General features: G+C 44.1%; 1 protein-coding gene across 2 annotated transcripts in view; it reads right to left on the bottom strand.

The window, feature by feature from the left end:
- Positions 1-17,048, bottom strand: part of Lrrc8d (leucine rich repeat containing 8 VRAC subunit D) — a 125,056-nt gene extending 108,008 nt beyond the window's left edge. For both annotated transcript variants that reach the window (XM_004635742.3, XM_023720312.1), the window contains exon 1: positions 16,777-17,048. The gene's annotated coding sequence lies outside the window, so the exon portion shown is untranslated. The remainder of the gene's footprint in view (positions 1-16,776) is intronic.
- Between the last annotated feature and the right edge of the window lie 110 nt (positions 17,049-17,158).

Here is a 17,158-nt window from a genome sequence, read left to right on the forward strand (position 1 = left end):
GCTTCCCTGGCAAGCGCAAGGGCCTGAGTTCAATCCCCGGTTTTGCTGAAAAAAAAAAAAAAATACATTTAACCAAATATTTTACCTTCAAGAGGACACCCGCATTGGGTTTGCTTTCTCTAGTGTGAAAGTTTATGAGGTACCAGGCCATGTACAAGGCAAAAGGAAAATAGTAGGACAAAAGTTGAAAGATTTTCCTTTTTCTACCTCTGCTTTTTTTTTTTAATTTTTTTAAAATTAATTTATTTATTTTTGTGTGTGTGTGGCCAGCTCAGCCCACCTGGGGGCAGCAGGGCTGGCTGGCATGTGGCGCTGGGGCGAATGAACTGCAGTCCCTGTGCTTTGTGCTTTGCTAAGCTTGTTCTAAGTAGGTGCTTTAGACCACTGAGCCATCTCACCAGCCCCAAGATTTTCCTTTTTGTAGCAAGAATTTAACTACTAGTCTCAGGGGCAACAGACCCAAACCTTCTGGAGATTAAAAGATGCACAGCCTGCTGTTCACTGCTGAATAAATATTACAAAGAAAAGGCGCCAGCACTTAGGAGGCTGAGACAGGAGGATCGCTGTGAATTAGAGGCCAGCATAAGCTACATAGGGAATTCAAGGCCAGCCTGAACTATGTAGTGAGACCCTGTGAGATGAAACAAAAACCAAAAATAACCCCCTGCCCGGAAAAAAAAAGGACAGACAAGATATTTATGTAATGGAAACACCAGGAAGTTGAGCTGCTTCCACAGAATCCTGTACTTCAAGGTTTCCACAGGAGTAAATCAGTGAAGGAGGGGAATGCAATAAGTCCTGTGTGCCGTCTGATCTTGCTGAAGCAGTGGACTCAGTGTCTACACATCAGGAGAGCTAAATCAGCTCAGACCTACATGGGTACAAGAACCGCACAGCAATGCAGACGCTGGGCACACTTACTACACTATGATGAAGAGAAATGCCACAAGGAGGAAGTATTCAATCTGTACTCAAGTCACTTAGGCGTCACTCACACTATGATAATCAAGTCTGCACCTAACACTAATTTGTGAGGTGTGAAAAGGGCAAATGAGGGTGAACCAATGGACTTAAGTTAACAGAGAGATGGAGAAAAACAACAGGTTCAGTTGAAGTTTTGTGTTCCTTTTAATGTGTAGGGAGGGGCTGAGGACGTCCAATAGGTAGTAACCACCTCTAGCGCAGAACTGCCAAGAATGAACTAAGTAAGCAAAAGCAACTTGGATGCAGCCGGGGTAGCACACGTCTGTAGTCCCAGCCACACAGAAGGCCTTGAGATGGGAGGCCCACAAGTTTGAGACCAGTCTGGGCAACATAGCAAGACCCTGTCCTAACACATTTTAAGATCTAAGGTCTGTACTTCACACAGTATCATTCTACCAAGCTATATATCCTAAGGAAAGTTCCACAGGAAATAATACTCCTTTCAACAAAAAGATTTGGTTACAAAACCCAAAGGAAAAAAGGGGCTCAAGGGCTAAATTTTGGAGGTCAGAGAAAAAGTCAGTGGAGTATGTCTAAGCTGGCTCCACTACAAGTATGCCGCACAGGCAGAAGGTCATGAGAATGGTTTGCAAACACACGAACGACACCGAAGGGGGAAAGCAGAGAGCTCAAACTTGGGCTAGCAGTATTTTTTTAAGCATAAATTATAATTTCTAATTTCTTTAATGTTGAGAAATAGTTTCTCCCTTGCTAGAACTGTTTATCTTTCCAGCAAAATATTGTACTTTAGAAGTTAGCGGTTGATGTAGAAGTCAAGACCGGAGTAAGAGAGGTTCGTAACACGTGGGGAAAGAGACCTAGCTCAAGCTGGGTCCTGGAACTGAGCATCATGTAGCTCCTAAGAGACTGAAGAAATGAAGTAACAATTCTGCAGCCAACGCATAAGGAAAGCATCTTTCCTGGATGTGGACTGAACTATATGCTCTCAGGCTAGATTACATAGAATAGCATGTTTCCGGAAAATAAACCTGAAAGAAGGGACAATGCATAGTTAAGGCTTCCTAATATGTCACCCTCTCTCCTCTCAAATGCAATTTGTACAATTTTACTTTTAAAACAGAGCTCTCAATATGTGGGAACTACCGGGAAGGAATACCTTTGGGCAATGATGACGAGCCTTTTAGAGACCAGGTGCCCAAACAAACCCCCAAACAGGGCCCACACTGCAGTTAAACCTGAAATCCTGGCGTGTCCGGCTGCTGGAGCACTTTGGTGCCCCCACCCCTGCTTGGGCATCTGTACCATTAATGACAACAGCAGCAGCAGTTAACATCTGAGTGTTCACTGTGTGCCAGAAACTCTCATATGTATTTTATAGAATTATCCTCACAACTAACCCAAGCAGGTAAATACCACTGCGCCTTCATTTTATAAAAAGTTAAATAACTTTCCAGTGGTTCTATGGCTAGCAGCAACAGTTGGATTAAATCCTATGCAGTAAACCTCAGAGTTCTCTTGCTGAGAGACTGTCAAGAAAGATAGACTGCGAAGAGTGAATTACATTTTTTTTTTTTTTTTGGTCTTTTTGAGATAGGGTTTCACTATGCATTTCAGGCCAGCCTTAAGCTCACTTCGCAGCCCAGGCTGGCCTCAAACTCCGAGTAATCTTTCTGCCTCAGCCTCCAGCATGCTGGGGTATACCCCACTCATATCTTAGTAAAGAGAAAAGAAATTCAGCAAAAGGTTTAAAGATCAGAGCCTTAATACTTTCTTGATATGAACGGGGAAAATAAATATGAAAAACTTCAGTCAGTGGCATGCGACTACTGCTTTGAGACGATTGCTTATTCATACGGAATTTAAGAGCGAACCATAAACCCTAAATAGATCTGTCCCTAGGTTTGATGACTGGCCCCTCTCATGGCAACGACAAACTCAATATTAGCCTCAGCCAAGACTCCTAATGGAACATCCTTCCCACACCAGGCTGCCGCACACATGCAGGCCTTCTTCAATTTCCCAGGCTGCAGGGGCACATGCCTATAGCCCAAGCACTCTAGGAGGCCTTGGTAGGATGATCCCAAGCTCAAACCCGGGGCAACTGAACTCTTTAGCACTAGGGATGTCACTCAGTGTAAAGGTCCTAGGGTCAATCCCCAGTACTGTGCGTGTGTGAGTGGATTTCCCAGGCTCTACTCTAGATCTGAAGCATCAGAGGAATAAGGGCTGCACTCTTGGAATTGTAACATTAAGAAACTCCCAGGGGACCCTTAGGTGCCACCCAGTGGAGAATACCCCTCCTATGGAATTCAACTCCACCCTCCACCAGAACTGCTAAAGAAGCAGATCAGAGAAAATTGTTTCCCTTCTTAAGAACCTCTAAGGGGTACCACTTGTTCAAAGGCAATCAAATGCAATCCAAAGTCCTCACCAGGACTTTCTCGGCCCCCTGAAACCCGTCCCAAGGGCCGCTCTGGCCCCTGCTCTTCCTCCATCCACAGCCTGTCACAGTGCCACTTCCCAACAACAGCACCTGCTTTTCTGTCTCCATGCGGCTGCCCCATCTTTAATCCCTCAGTTCCCCCCAAATTTGCTACTGACCACCATCACTCATCCTTTGAGGCTCTGTCTCAGCTTTCCTGTCACTGGGATATAATACATGACACCCACACTTTAGAGGGAAGACTTAATTTGACTCAGAATTTCAGGGGAGCTCATCAGGGTGGGAAGGCAGACACCCAACAGAGACACTTAGTTCATGTAGTCGGGAGGCAGGGCAAGGGAACAGGCAGCAGAGGCCAGGAACCACATATAGCACCCCATGACCCACCCAGACCCACCCAAGGCTCATCTCTTAGGGTCGCTCCCAAGCCAATCAATTGGCAGAATTACATTAAATTAACCCTGCTCAAATTATCCCTGATATTTACCACCAAAATCACTCTCTCCTGCTAGGTATGGTGATGCACACCTATAATCTCAGCACCCAGGAGTTGGAGGCCAACCTGGGCTACACAGTGAGTTCAAGGCTGGCCTGAAGTACATAGCAAGACCTTATCTCAAAATGACAACAACAAATAAGAAAAAAAAAAAAAAAAAGTCTTTCCTTCTCTGGGAAGAAGTCCAAAAAAATTTAGTTTCCTCAAGAACCCAGCGTAATAAGTGCTTCCCTGGCAAGCTCAAGGGGCTGAGTTCAATCCCCAGTTCTGCCAAAAAAAAAAAAAAAGAACCCAGCATATGCTGCACAATGTGAACCGTATCACTCTTTACACATGGTTTCCCCTTCAAAGCAGGGGCACTACTTCCCTCCTCCAGATAAAGTTTTTAAGTCAACCTTTAATTGAAATGTAATAAACTTATAAACACCCCAGTGGGTTCCTGCACTTCTGGCCAGGCACTCCCCAGGACAGCAGGGGGATTTCTCACTTATCCTTTACATTGTGGAGGAGAAAAAGACAGACTCAGAGCTTAGTTACTTACTGCATGGCAACCCTGGCCTGGTTATCTGAACACACTTAGCCTCCCTTCCGTAATCTTTGAAATGGGACATGAAGAACCCCACCTTCATAGCTGAGGTACAAATAAAACACAGAAAAATGGCCCACTAAGAACCACAAAAAGGTGCCAATATGCGAGCCGTGGCCACTAACTTTTGTTTCTCATCCTACTGAGTGCACGCCACAGAAAAGGTTCAAAAAGCATTTGATTTTTCTCAAAAACAACAAAAAGGGAAGTATCATTTGTTTTCAAAGTAATGAACAGCAATTTCTGAAAGTTCTTTCTCCTTAATTTTGCCTTATTATGAAGGGAATTTCATAATATTTCTATTGAGAAGCCATCTTTTCACTTTCCTTTTTTCCTTCAAAAAATCAATGTACAAAGCTCTAAGGCACAAGCCCGTCAGCGTCCCTCCTACTTGGGAACGGCTTTCTGCTCTGAACTACAGTAACTGCCTGCAGCCACAGTGCCGCTGCCCAGAGAATCGGCTGCTTCACCCTTATAACAAATAGCACTTTGTCGGCAGATTGGAGGCCAGCCCAATGTAGGAGGGAGAGAAACCAAGGAGGAGTTCGGGCGAGAAATGGAGTCGACACCTACACTCTGGTCCACCCCATAACCCAGGTAAGAAGGCTGCACAGCACGAGCTCAGCTCGGCGCAAACCCTCCCCTCTCGCCCATGGAAAATACACCACAGGGCTCACAAAGGTCACTGCCTAAACCATGTGGTCTTTGTTAACAAAATGCTGTCATATAACTGCACCAAGCCAATGCATTTCCGCTATTACCCCTACCCCTTGTGCATAGCAGATGACAAGGCCAATGTGCAGATGACAAGGTCAATGTCACACACCAGGACCAACGCTCCAAGTCCCAAATCTCAGATCTTCCTCCCAGGGCTCTATCAACTACAAATCGCAGCCTTAAAAGTGTTCTTGGGAGCTCACCAGACATACTCCTTATACAGGTAAAAGGGAATCAAGATCGGTTTTGTGCTCTTGAAAACAAGTCTGGTGCCAAGGACGAAGGCTGTCACGGCCATAAGGTTCCAACTACAGGGGGCCTGCCCCTTAGCTCAGTTATTTAAGTGGCTGCTTCAACAAAGCAGTCAGGCTCAGGTTGCTGTGGTTCAATCCCCACAACTTAAGCCAGCCAAACCTGCCCTGAGGCATTCTGAGCCAGCCCCCCCCCAAAAAGAAAATCCTTCCAACTATAGCGCTTTCACCACCAGCCTAGTGTCTCAGCAGCCTTCCAAGGCAGGCCCTCAAACTAGCTGTCTCTTCCTAGGTGGAAACTGTCTTCATTTGCACATTGGTTTGGGGAGGAAGTATTAGGGAAGGGGTCTAATCTTTTTTCTACCAATCTCTGATTCTGCCTTTAAAAAATGGATACGAAATTTGGCCAGTGGCACACACCTGTAATCCCAGCACTCCAGCAGGATAAGGTGCAGCACTTTAGCAGACTTTCAAACCATTTTAAAAGGGCTGGGGAATACAGTTCAGAGTGCAAAGCAGAAAAAGTTTCTAAAGGAAATTTGTGATTGTTGGGCCGGCCTGACAGCTCAGCGGACTAAAGCACCTGCTTAGGCAGACGCAGTGGCCAGTGGTCCCCGGCCCCACCCCCAGGGCTTGCTGAGGTGATTGAGACTGGGAGTGGTGGGGCAAGCCTGTAATCCCAGCACTTGAGAGACTGAAAGCAGGAGAATTACTATAAGTTCCATCTATATAGTGAGACCCTGTAGACCCTGTCCTAAATACAGAAAAAAGAATTTGATTGTTGTTATGACTAAAAAGATCAAATGATACACAGATACAAAGCCCTCATTAGGTTCAAACCATAACTTTCTGCACTCATACTATGCAAACCATGGGATCTTGAATCACTTGGCTATTTATATGGTAACTGGGATGCACAGCCAGACTGGACATGTGGCCTCAGTTTATTCTGTTACAAAACAGGGTTACTGTGAGAAGTAATGGAGCAGATTATGTAAAGCTCCACACCGCGCCTGGCACACCTGAACTGCTCCTAAGCACTTCCTACTATTACTTCCAGATTAGTAACCTGGTAGGACTGGGCTTTTTTTTTAAAGACAGTTAAAGAAGACTTCTTGTACAACTGGTTGAGCCATAATGCCCCAGACTAGTGTGAAGATTATAAGATTGACTTCCCGACAGGATTTTCCCAGATTTCCATCTGTGGACTAGACTCCCTGGAAGGCCAAGTTATGGAATGTGAAGAATTTTCCTTCTTTCCAACAACAGGGCAAGGAAGCCTGCACTGTCCTCTCAATACTGCAACTCAGCTTCTAAGAGAGAATGACAAAGATTCTTATTGTAATAAACTAATAAGTACAAAGTTCAAAATGCATTTATTCTAAAAGCAATCAAAGTGTTAGATACCTAAAATCACACCAGTTGGAAAGTCATCATTCCCTTCACGCCATGTCAGTCCTAGAGACTGGAATAAAATCTGACGATGCATCAAAAGGTTTCTTTCCCCCAAAACTCTGAAATTCCAGAAGCAATGCAATAGGTACTTGGGATGATTGACAGAATAAAAAGTTCTGATTCTCAGGCCGGGATTCTGCACTTGGCTAGTAGAGAGCGCTGTTAAAACACCGTGATCACCACACTCTTCTCTTTTGATGAGGGCATACATACAACACACAGTATCTCAACCATATCATTTCCAAGACCAGATAAGACTACAGGAGTTTTGGTCTGCTCCAGGATAGGGATGAGACTTTGTCCTAAGCAAGAACACCCACCAAATGGGGAGAATGAGGCTGAAACACTGTTCTTCAAGCAGGGTGCCCAAGAGGGCAAAAGAGGCCAATGTCACCACAGCACAGGAGGGGGAAAGCCCTGGAAAGTGCTATACACATCCGCTTGCTGTTATGACGCAGGGGTGGGAGCACGGGGAAGGAGTGATTTGTACTCAACACAGTGCACTTTTCACACTACAAATATTTTCAGCCTTTTTGGTTTACTTTTGGCTCTGGACCCCCTTTCCTCTTCCTCACTCCATATGCTCTTTTCTGACCCAAATCCTCTCTCCTTTTTCATTCCAGTTCCTTTCTCCAGAAGCCACAACATGAATTAACACGAATGCACCAGGAGTAGAAAAGGGAGAGCATTTACTGCCCTTTCCACAGATTCTGTGCCATTTCTAAATACTCATCACACCAGGTGTGGGAGCACAAACCTGTAATGCTAGCTCCTAGGGAGGCTGTGGCAGAGGGATTCCAAGTTCCGGCCCAACCTAGGCAATTTAGGGAGACCCTGTCTCCAAATATAAACTAAAAATACATACATACTTATTCACTGAGTCTCTTTTCTTCCTCACCTATTTACCCAGAAAACAATTTGAAGATAGAACCAAATCCTCCCCTACTTCCTGAGAAACTGCTTTCTACTCAGCTGCAAGTGGTTCTTGTCATCCTGCCACAGGGCCCATCTGTTCCCCCCTGAACTCACACTCTGCCAAGTTCTGAGCTTGTGGCAGCAGAGTCTCTTCCAATGCAGCCACTACAGCTATAATGCTGTATCCTGAACTGAAAGGCTAGAAACTGTCATCAACGCAAGTACTGGGGTTTTGTCCTGCTCTGCCATGTGTGTGAGGAGGGCACAAAAGGGACACAATCAAGTTCACTGTGCTTTTATGCAAATGCTACGCTTCCGTTCATTCTCCAGACCACTCACAGAACTACCCAGTCCTACAGGCCAAAGCGCACAGGCTTAGGCTGCAGTTAAGCATCTGATGGGGCCCTCCTTCTCCCAGAGCAACTCCCAACTGCTATGCACACCCTCTCTAGACAGGGCCTCCTTTTTCTAGTTCAGCTCACATAACTGGCTGCTCATCGTCCTATGCTGAGGTGAAGCACTGTAGGATACAAAGTGTATCCCATGACCCCCACTTCAGGTATTGCTTGGTAAATGACTAGATGGGTGTGGCTACAAAGGTTCTGCTTGGCACAGAACCCACCAAGCTGTGCTTGAGCCTGTAATCCCATCACTTGGGGAGGCTGAAGTAGGAACATTCTAAGTTTGAACCCAGCTTGGGCAATGCAAGGACTCTGTCTCAAAACAAAAAGGGCTGGCGATATAGCTCAGTGTGAAACTCTCGACCACTACCACCACTGAAAAAAAAAAGTCTGCCGGGCTGCAGACCAACAGGGTATGGCTTGGCTCCATGGTACAGTGCTTGCCTAGCATGCTTGAGGTCAGATCTTTAGCACAGCAAAGGAATAAAAATAAATAAATTACATTAGCTATAGATTTTACCATGATTTACCATGTAACAAATAAATTGTAGGGAAAATAATATAGAACTAAGCAAAAGAATGTTATATAAAACATTTCCCTTTTATGTGCAAAAATAGGGGGTACAGCTGTACTAGATGCATAATTACAGCCTACTTCCCAATTTACTCTCTCTTATGAAAAACACATTGTTGTTTATTTTTTCAGACCAATATTGAACTCAGGACCTTGAGCCTGCTAGGCAGGCGCTGTGCCACTGAACTATCTTCCCAGCCCCAAGAATAAAATATTAAGGGTAGAATTCACTTCACTGAAATGAATATACCTCAGTATAAAAGTACATAAACAAAACAGATTCTGAATATGATATAGATACATATTATTTTTTACTTTGGGAACATGGGAAATGATTGTTTTTATTGTAGATATTTGTTATGGCATTTATTCAACAACCATTTATTATAACATTCAACTTAGATACAATTCCTTAATAAAGGGCTACATATTTACATAACATACTTAAGTAGAACAAATGGTATAGGGTCCAATCTGTGTACTATGATAGTTTTCTAACAATACTAGTGATAAAAATAAGATGGCTGGGGGCTGGGGAGATGGCTCAGTAGAATAAGCACTTGCCTGGCAAGCACAAGGGCCTGAGTTCAATCCCCAGTTACACCAAAAAAAAAAAAAAAAAAAATAAAAATTACAAAAAAAAAAAAAAAAAAAAGAGGGCTGGAGAAACACCATACAACTAAGCAATTTGAAATTACCATCTCAATTCTAAGATAAATGTTCACCCAACTGGGACTCCAGGTTGGTATTTCCTAAAAGCACTGTGACATGGCAAGAATGCCTTAGAATCTTGCACACCTAGGTACCACTAAAGAGTCATGCGGCACCACATGACTGATTCTGTTTCACTGAACAGAAAATATTACTAAATATTAAAGTGGAGAGAAAAATAAGTACAGTATGGAATGGGCTTTGAGGTAAAACAATGCTAGTTTCAAGTTCTACTTCCTTCTACAGTATCTCTGTCATGTGTTTGTAAATTATATAACCTTTCCAGCCTAATTTCTCATCTGTAAAGTGGATGCAAGTTTGCCTTTCACTTAGGATTGCTTTGAAGATTAAATAAAACAGGTGTACATTCCAGAGCATAGATGTAGATAATCAGTAAATGTTTAACAGCTTTTATTATTAATAACTGAGTATTTCATAAGTTGTTCAACTATTTCTTGATCTGCTAAGTTTAAAAAATGGCAAATCTGAGAATACACCAATTTGACAAGCTCATTCAGCACAGTGCCCCTGCACTCGTCAAGAGGGCCATTCCACAAGAATTTCATCTTTCCAGCACTTCTCAAACTGAGCTCAGAACAATCAGTAAAGACAACTTTGATTGACGGCATGTCTGCCTCCTCTGATGGCTCTGCCCTGTCTCCACAGTGAAACCAAGAGGGGCTGCCACTGTTTCAGAGAAGGGCGTCTCACACACTCCTCCCCACTGCTCTCTAGAACTCACTGCAGTTCTGCCCATCTTTTGATGCTAAGATTCAGCCATAGGATTTATGTGTTGCTGGGGAGAGGGACGATTTTCTCTGACGACATCCCTATTATCAGCAAACTGAGGAGGAAAAATTCAGTCTTTAAGAAACTCTCTCAATGGAATTTAACACCACATCTGTGTGCCTTTCCCTATAGCAGGTGTCAACCAGAGGATTTAACATCAGAGCAGTGGTAATTCTGATACTTTATTGCACAGGCCAGTAAAATTTCAAAGAGAAAGACTTTCATAAAATTGCCAGGTTAAAATGTGAAAACAAGAAATGACACCAACAAACAACCCATTACCATCCTTTCATAAAAAAAGGAAACAAAAACCCAAAAAGGAGGAAATAAAACTCAAGATTTAAAAAGACTCCTAAAAATGAACAAACCTAGCACTAGAATCAGACATGAACAGCCTGCTGCTTTATACTTATTCTTCTCATTTTTTTCCACAGGCTGGAGAAACTGCCATCACAGACCTACTGCGAACACAAACGCCCAAGCATGTGCTGCAAGTCCCCATGCTGTCCAAAATGCACCACCTCATGAGGCACCAAGGGCCACTGTGGGCCACCTGCTGGCTTGGTGGTCACCTTCTGGAGTAGTGATGTGAGCCTTTTAGAGCTTTCAAAGATAGAAATGGCCCACTGTGCTACAGGTTCAACGCCACTACTCTAGGGAATCTGGTGTCTCCTCTGAGTTCTTTGTCTTAAATCACCAATACGGGCTTGTTAGCCACAAATGCTTCAGTACCTTTTTAAAGGTGTCTTGTGGCCTTCAGTCTTGGATGGACATCAGAGTCATGTGGGGCAGACAGGAGATTTTTCAAAATTAAACTCTGCCTGGACAATCACTGGGAGTTCAAGGCTAGCCTGGGCTATTGTCTATTCAAGGCCAGCATGAACTATGTCACAAACAAACAATCAAACAAACAAAATTAAACTCTGCCCAGAGATTCTGATTCAGAGGCATGCACAAGGGTCTGAACACATTTTAAAAACATTCCCCAGCCTGCTGCTTAAGCAGAAGACGTTCATTTCTTTACATTTGTCCTGAATTTACATGTTAAAAAGCTTCAAGGTAAACGTGTCTCATTTCATTCAACAACTAAAATTTATGGAGGGTCTGCCACATACACAGGCAGAGAAAATCAGTGGGAACAAGACAGGCATGTTCCTGCCTTTGCCACACTGACAGGACTGGAACAGGAACACAGAGGCAGATAAGGGCCACATTCAGGTGGAATAAATACTGGAATTATGTACGTCCACAAGACTTCCTACATCTCTATCCTAGGCATTTCAGAGGCTTCAAAAACACAGCCTCTCCACCAACTCCTTCCAGACACTGGGGAAATGCTAACCTTTTTACCAGAGAAAAGGACAGGCAAGGATCTTGTCCTCATAGAGCTCACACTGTAGCAGTAATATACTTGGAAGGCATATACACATTAGCATCTTTCATAGAGTGAAGTGCCCATGACTCAGGACAAAGCTCAATGGAAACAAGATTACATTTTATAGTTTTCCCAAATCTGTGTGTGTGTGTGTGTGTGTGTGTGTGTGTGTGTATTTTTAGGGGTCTACAGGGTGTTCAGGGTCTCACTATTAGATCAGACTCACAGTGATCTGCCTGTTTACAGCCCCCCAAGAGCTGGGATTACAGGCATGCACCACCCCCAAATCTTTTCGATGAACCTTAGCATTTCCTGTCCTATTTATCTGCAATGGTAAATTGAAAAACATGGTGCAAGTATTCTTCAGAGCTCTTCCTTCGATTCTCCCCACAAAACACTGTGTTATGGTAGTTCCGCAATTTCCTCTTACTACCCAACACCTCCTGTTAGCCCACCGAGAAGCTCACCTACAAATCTTCCGATGACTAACACATCCTAGTATGGTTTCCCTGGAGCAAATCCCTATTGGTTAGATATTTCATAATCCAGAAAAGCTTACTGTCATCTGTAAACCTAGAAATTCCACTGTGTGCTCCTCCTTTCAGCTCAATTATGTAAATAAGACCTGAGGGACTTCACTGTTTACACACTTCCAAAGAGGAGAAATCTTTCTTAGCCTTCCTGTTCTTGAAGGCAGACAGACTGTAATGCCCTCTCTCCATAACATTGTGTAATCTCACATTATTTCCATGTCTGAATACTGTCATCCATAAAATTCAAGAGTGAATCCCTTACTTTAACATTCTATACTTCTTTTAAAAATAAAAAATTTGTTTTTCCAAGGTGACCTCAATTCTGACATAGGCTCTTAAAGTGTGGAATATAGAAGAGTTTTCAACTATTTTTTCCCTCAAGAAACCTCACAGAACAGCCCTTCTTCTGATAATGTACCCTTCAACTACAAAGGACGTAAACAATGTCCCCACATGGCCCAGTGCTTAAGAGACCCGGCAGACTGTACACACTCAACAGCAGGGGACCAGGCAGGCACAGTGGACATTCATAACAAAGACACTGTACGCACTGGCTGTGAGAGCTGGCATTCTGCTTTGGCATTCCTTCAATACTGCGTGATGGCTACCACAAACCAAGGACTTGGTTTAAATCCAGTTTCCTGGATAAATCTAGAACATCTGGAGGGCCTCCCACTAATCAGGATTTTTACTTCAACAGACACCTGGGAATCATAACTCACAATGTCTTCTCAGTGAAGAAGTATGAAATCCAAGGTAAGTCTAAAATTATATCTATGGTGAGTTAAAGTCCAGCTCAGAGAAAAAGAACAGTTCCTAAGCCTCAATCTCTTTCCTTCCCGCAATGTGTCACAAAGTATTGTGGCATACTAGCAAAAATAAAAGACAGACAGACAAAGCTCAAGCAGGGGGAAGCAAATCCTCTGTGGTTTTGCCGGTTATCTTGTCTACCTCCTCACAAATCTGAAAAGCAACTCTGATCTGACAAGCCTCAGATTTGCATAAAATATTAAAAACACTCTTCCAGATGTCTAAACAGAATTCTGAAGATCCCAAATGAGGGAAGATAGATTTTAAAGCCTTGCAACAGATTCAAACAATTTCAAAATGGCACCTCAGGTGAGAGGTAGATGCCGGGTCCAGGGATATAGCTCAGCTGAATAAGTGCCTGTCTGGCAAGTGCAGGGTCCAGAGTTCAACTGCTGGTATCGCCAAAAAAAAAAGTTTTCTCAGGGCCCCCAAACTAAAGAGCTAGTCAACCTCTGAGACTTCCCTTTGCGATTCAGCATCCCCAGAAAAGCAGCTTTCAGAAAAAGTCATCCTTCGTCCTCTCTGATAGGATTACAAAGTAGAACCAAAATTCAAAAGTCTCAGCTGTGTGCATGCCGTTAATCCCAACACTCTAGGAGGCTGAGGCTGGAGGACTGCAAGTTCAAATTTTACCTAAGGAATTTAGCCAGACCCTGTCTCAAAATTTAAGAAAGAAAAAATGAAAGAAAGCAGGGATGGGGGTGAGGCTGGGGATGTAGGTTCAGCACAAAAGCCCCAAGTTCCAATCCCCAGTATCACTAAAAACAATCCAGAGGAACAACAAAAAACCTCTACTCAATTTCTGAAAGAAAAAATAAAAACAATCTGCCCAATAAATGCAGAATGAAGCAGCTCATACAAGAAATCTCTGGAAGTTTGGACTATCTATAAACTACTCGAGTCTGCAGTAGGTGTTACTTGAAAAGGAAAAGGAGACCTATAAACTCAAGCTGCAGGAAATGGACATTTGTGCCTAGGTCTCAGCGAACAACTGCTAGCGCACACTTTGTTAGTTATTCGCATCTCAATCACCATATTTGACTCCTGACTCTCCAAGAGGACATGTAGAAAGCAGGTTCCAGGAAGGACTGCTGCTACTAACATTAGAAAAGCTACTTGGGATGAGGGGCCAGGCTCTCCTATGGCAGTGGACAACTCGGGGGAACAAAGCTGCTATCAGGCAGAGTTCAGCTCAGATAACAGCACCACACGAAGTCCAAGAACTTAATGGAATGTCTTCATAGCAGAGTTCCATGCTACTTGGGTACTTCAACAGAAGCTCCGTAGCAAGTCAAGAATTGACTAAACAAGTTAGATTAAGCCTCTTTAAAATTCCAATTCTGGGGGCCGGGGAGATGGCTCAGTAGAATAAGTGCTTCCCTGGCAAGCACAAGGGCCTGAGTTCAATCCCCAGTTCCGAAAAAAAAAATAATAATAAAATAAAATTCCAATTCTGATTCCATGACTCTCTACCTCACACTGCCCCCGCCCCCAAGCCTATCTGCCACAACTTCTGCCCCTTTGTTCCAGTTAGGCTCTGTACAACACAGGTCTCCTAGACAGGTTCCCTAACCCCTATGCTCCTCCTCCGCACACATCAAGAACTACTTCCCTAAGGTCCATTCTGAGATACAACTTCCTTTCTCAGAATGCCACGGTGGCATTCACACATATTCAGGGCAGTTTCTCAACCTCTGCACTGTTGACATTTTGGACAGGAATATTCTTTAGGGGTGGAGGCTGACCTGTATGGTGAAAGAACTTAAACAGCATCCTTGGCAGCTACCCACTGGAAGTGAGTAACACCTGCTCCTTCCTATTTTAACCAAAAAGTCTCTGGGTACCTGCCAAATGTCTACTGTGAGGCAAAACCACCAGATAGAGAACTACTGGTCTTAAGGAAAATGATTAATGTCACTAACTTGCGGGTAAGATTTCCTCTAAGTTAGTCATACGTGCTGCTCTCGTCAGGTGAGCGTACTGATTTCTATAAACCTAAGACACATCTCAACTTTCCTGCAATGTGTGCCCCTTCAAGACAACCACATCCCTAATCACTCTTAAAGTCAGTTTAGGTTTGCGCCCCTCCCCACACACTTTCAACTGACTCCAAACACCCAGAATTCTGGAACAACTGTAACTGCTGGTGTCCTCTAGCTTTCTTCTTATCTTTTCTCTGTGATTCCAAGGGATCTTCTCCTTCCTTGTTAAAATCCCACAGCACACACTCCAGTTTCTTGCTCACTGTTGGCATTCAATAAATATTAACTGCTGAGGTTTTTTTAGAATGTCAACATCAACTCCAGTTAAACAGAACTGAAATCTCTTACAAACTAGAGTTCAAGAAAACATGTGCAGCCTGGTGTGGCCATGCGTATCTGTAGCCCTAGCACTTGAACGGCTGAGACTAAAAGTTCAAGGCCAGCCTAAGTTGCACAGGGAGTCAAGACCAGCCTGGACTGTCTCAAAAAAATAAAAAAAAAAGAAGAAAACTTCTGTTTATGAATACCAAGTTTTCGCAAAATTTACCTACAATACTTGAGTATATAAATTTAAGTCTGATTTCCAAAACCGGAGCTACCAGAACAATGTCACTTATGTGACTATGAGAAACACACCAGAATTTGCTAAAAGGAATTTTTAAATGCTCTACATAACATGAAACTTAAAGGGGGGGGGTACGTTTCCCCATTTATTTTAAATGCTGAAAAAACAGCAAGGAGAAAAAGCTATGAACATGGCTGAAGACTTTGTTGCATCATACAGCCCTTCATGGCAGTGGAGGAGGCGGGGAGGGGAGGCGGTCATCTGGGGACACTTTCTCTCCAATCTTCTAATCAGCTCGATTTTAATCAACCAACTACATACACCCCCAATAAAAACGACACAAACCTAAGATAAAAACGTTCAAATACATAACTGAACCATGCCAATTCAAGGTGCTAGCATTTTATTTTCCCAGCTCCGTGGATTACCTAGTCATTGTACAGAAAGGCTCCCTTCTCCCAAACATGCACAAGCCAAATAGTCCAAATCAACGTTCCCAGATCATTTTTATCACCTAAGTTTAATGTTCTCTCCTCACACTCGGATTTTTAACCGTGTTTTGGTCAACTGATGAACCCTACCTGCCAGAGCTGAGCTGTTTGGCAGGTATTTATAGACTGTAGAAATAAGAGGCGAGATTGTTCAGCAGCATAAGTACCTGCCTGGCAGCACAAAGTCCCTAGTTCGATACCCGGCACCGCAAAAAATAAATAAAACAAAATCTACAAGATCTGAGCCAAACTGTCACGGTGGTTCTTGTCCCTTGGTTGTGGACAAGTAAACAGTCCTCACCATTACTGTACATGGGAATTCCCTCCCTGTCCAGATTCTTTCAATGTCCGACACAGATCATGGTATAAGTGCTCAATAAATGCTGCCTGAACGGAATTTTATTTTTAAAGCTGCCAAGAAAAGTTTCCAGAAGGCAGCTCTTGACTTCTACGTTTCTCTCAAAATATGTCCTCAGAGCTTTCTTGCCTAATAAATATTTTCCAAAGTCAAGGAGGAAAATCTGAGAAGCAACAGGCGCCAAGTAGGAGCCTGAGTGACTCAAGCTGCGCCTGTGGCTGGGCTCCGCAGCCCGGCTCCCCCGCGCCGCCTGCCCCGGGACCGCTCCCTTCCTGCGCGCCCTTCTCCTTCCCTCCTTCCCGCAGTCCTTCTCCGCTCTCGGCCCACGCCCGGCTGCGGGGCCCTCACTGCCCGCCTCTTCTATCCAGCGGGGACCTACCTCACCTCCCCTCGCCTCGGAGCAATTCTTCTTCACTGCAAAAGGCTTTCAAAACAATTTAAAAATTAACATCTTATTTCTTTAACGGCTAGGGACACCCACCCCTACTGAAGGGGGGACAGAAAGGAGCAACCCCCATCAGCCCTCCAGTAAGCGCTGGTGATGGATTCCCGAGCAAACACCCTAATGTTCCTGGATTCCAAGCCCCTGACAAGATTCGAGCTCCAGTCCCGCTCCCAAGAGTCCACGCTCTCAAACAAGCTAGAAGCGGATTATACCGGTACCCGACCCGGAGACGGACAGCGGCGCCGGGTGCACCTGCGGCCCAGCGCCCTCCCCCGGCGGGGGGGCGGGGCGCGGCCCTCAGCTCCCCGCCCCGGCC

Source organism: Octodon degus, unplaced genomic scaffold, assembly GCF_000260255.1.
Source record: "Octodon degus isolate 3935 unplaced genomic scaffold, OctDeg1.0 scaffold00074, whole genome shotgun sequence".
NCBI lineage: Eukaryota > Metazoa > Chordata > Mammalia > Rodentia > Octodontidae > Octodon > Octodon degus.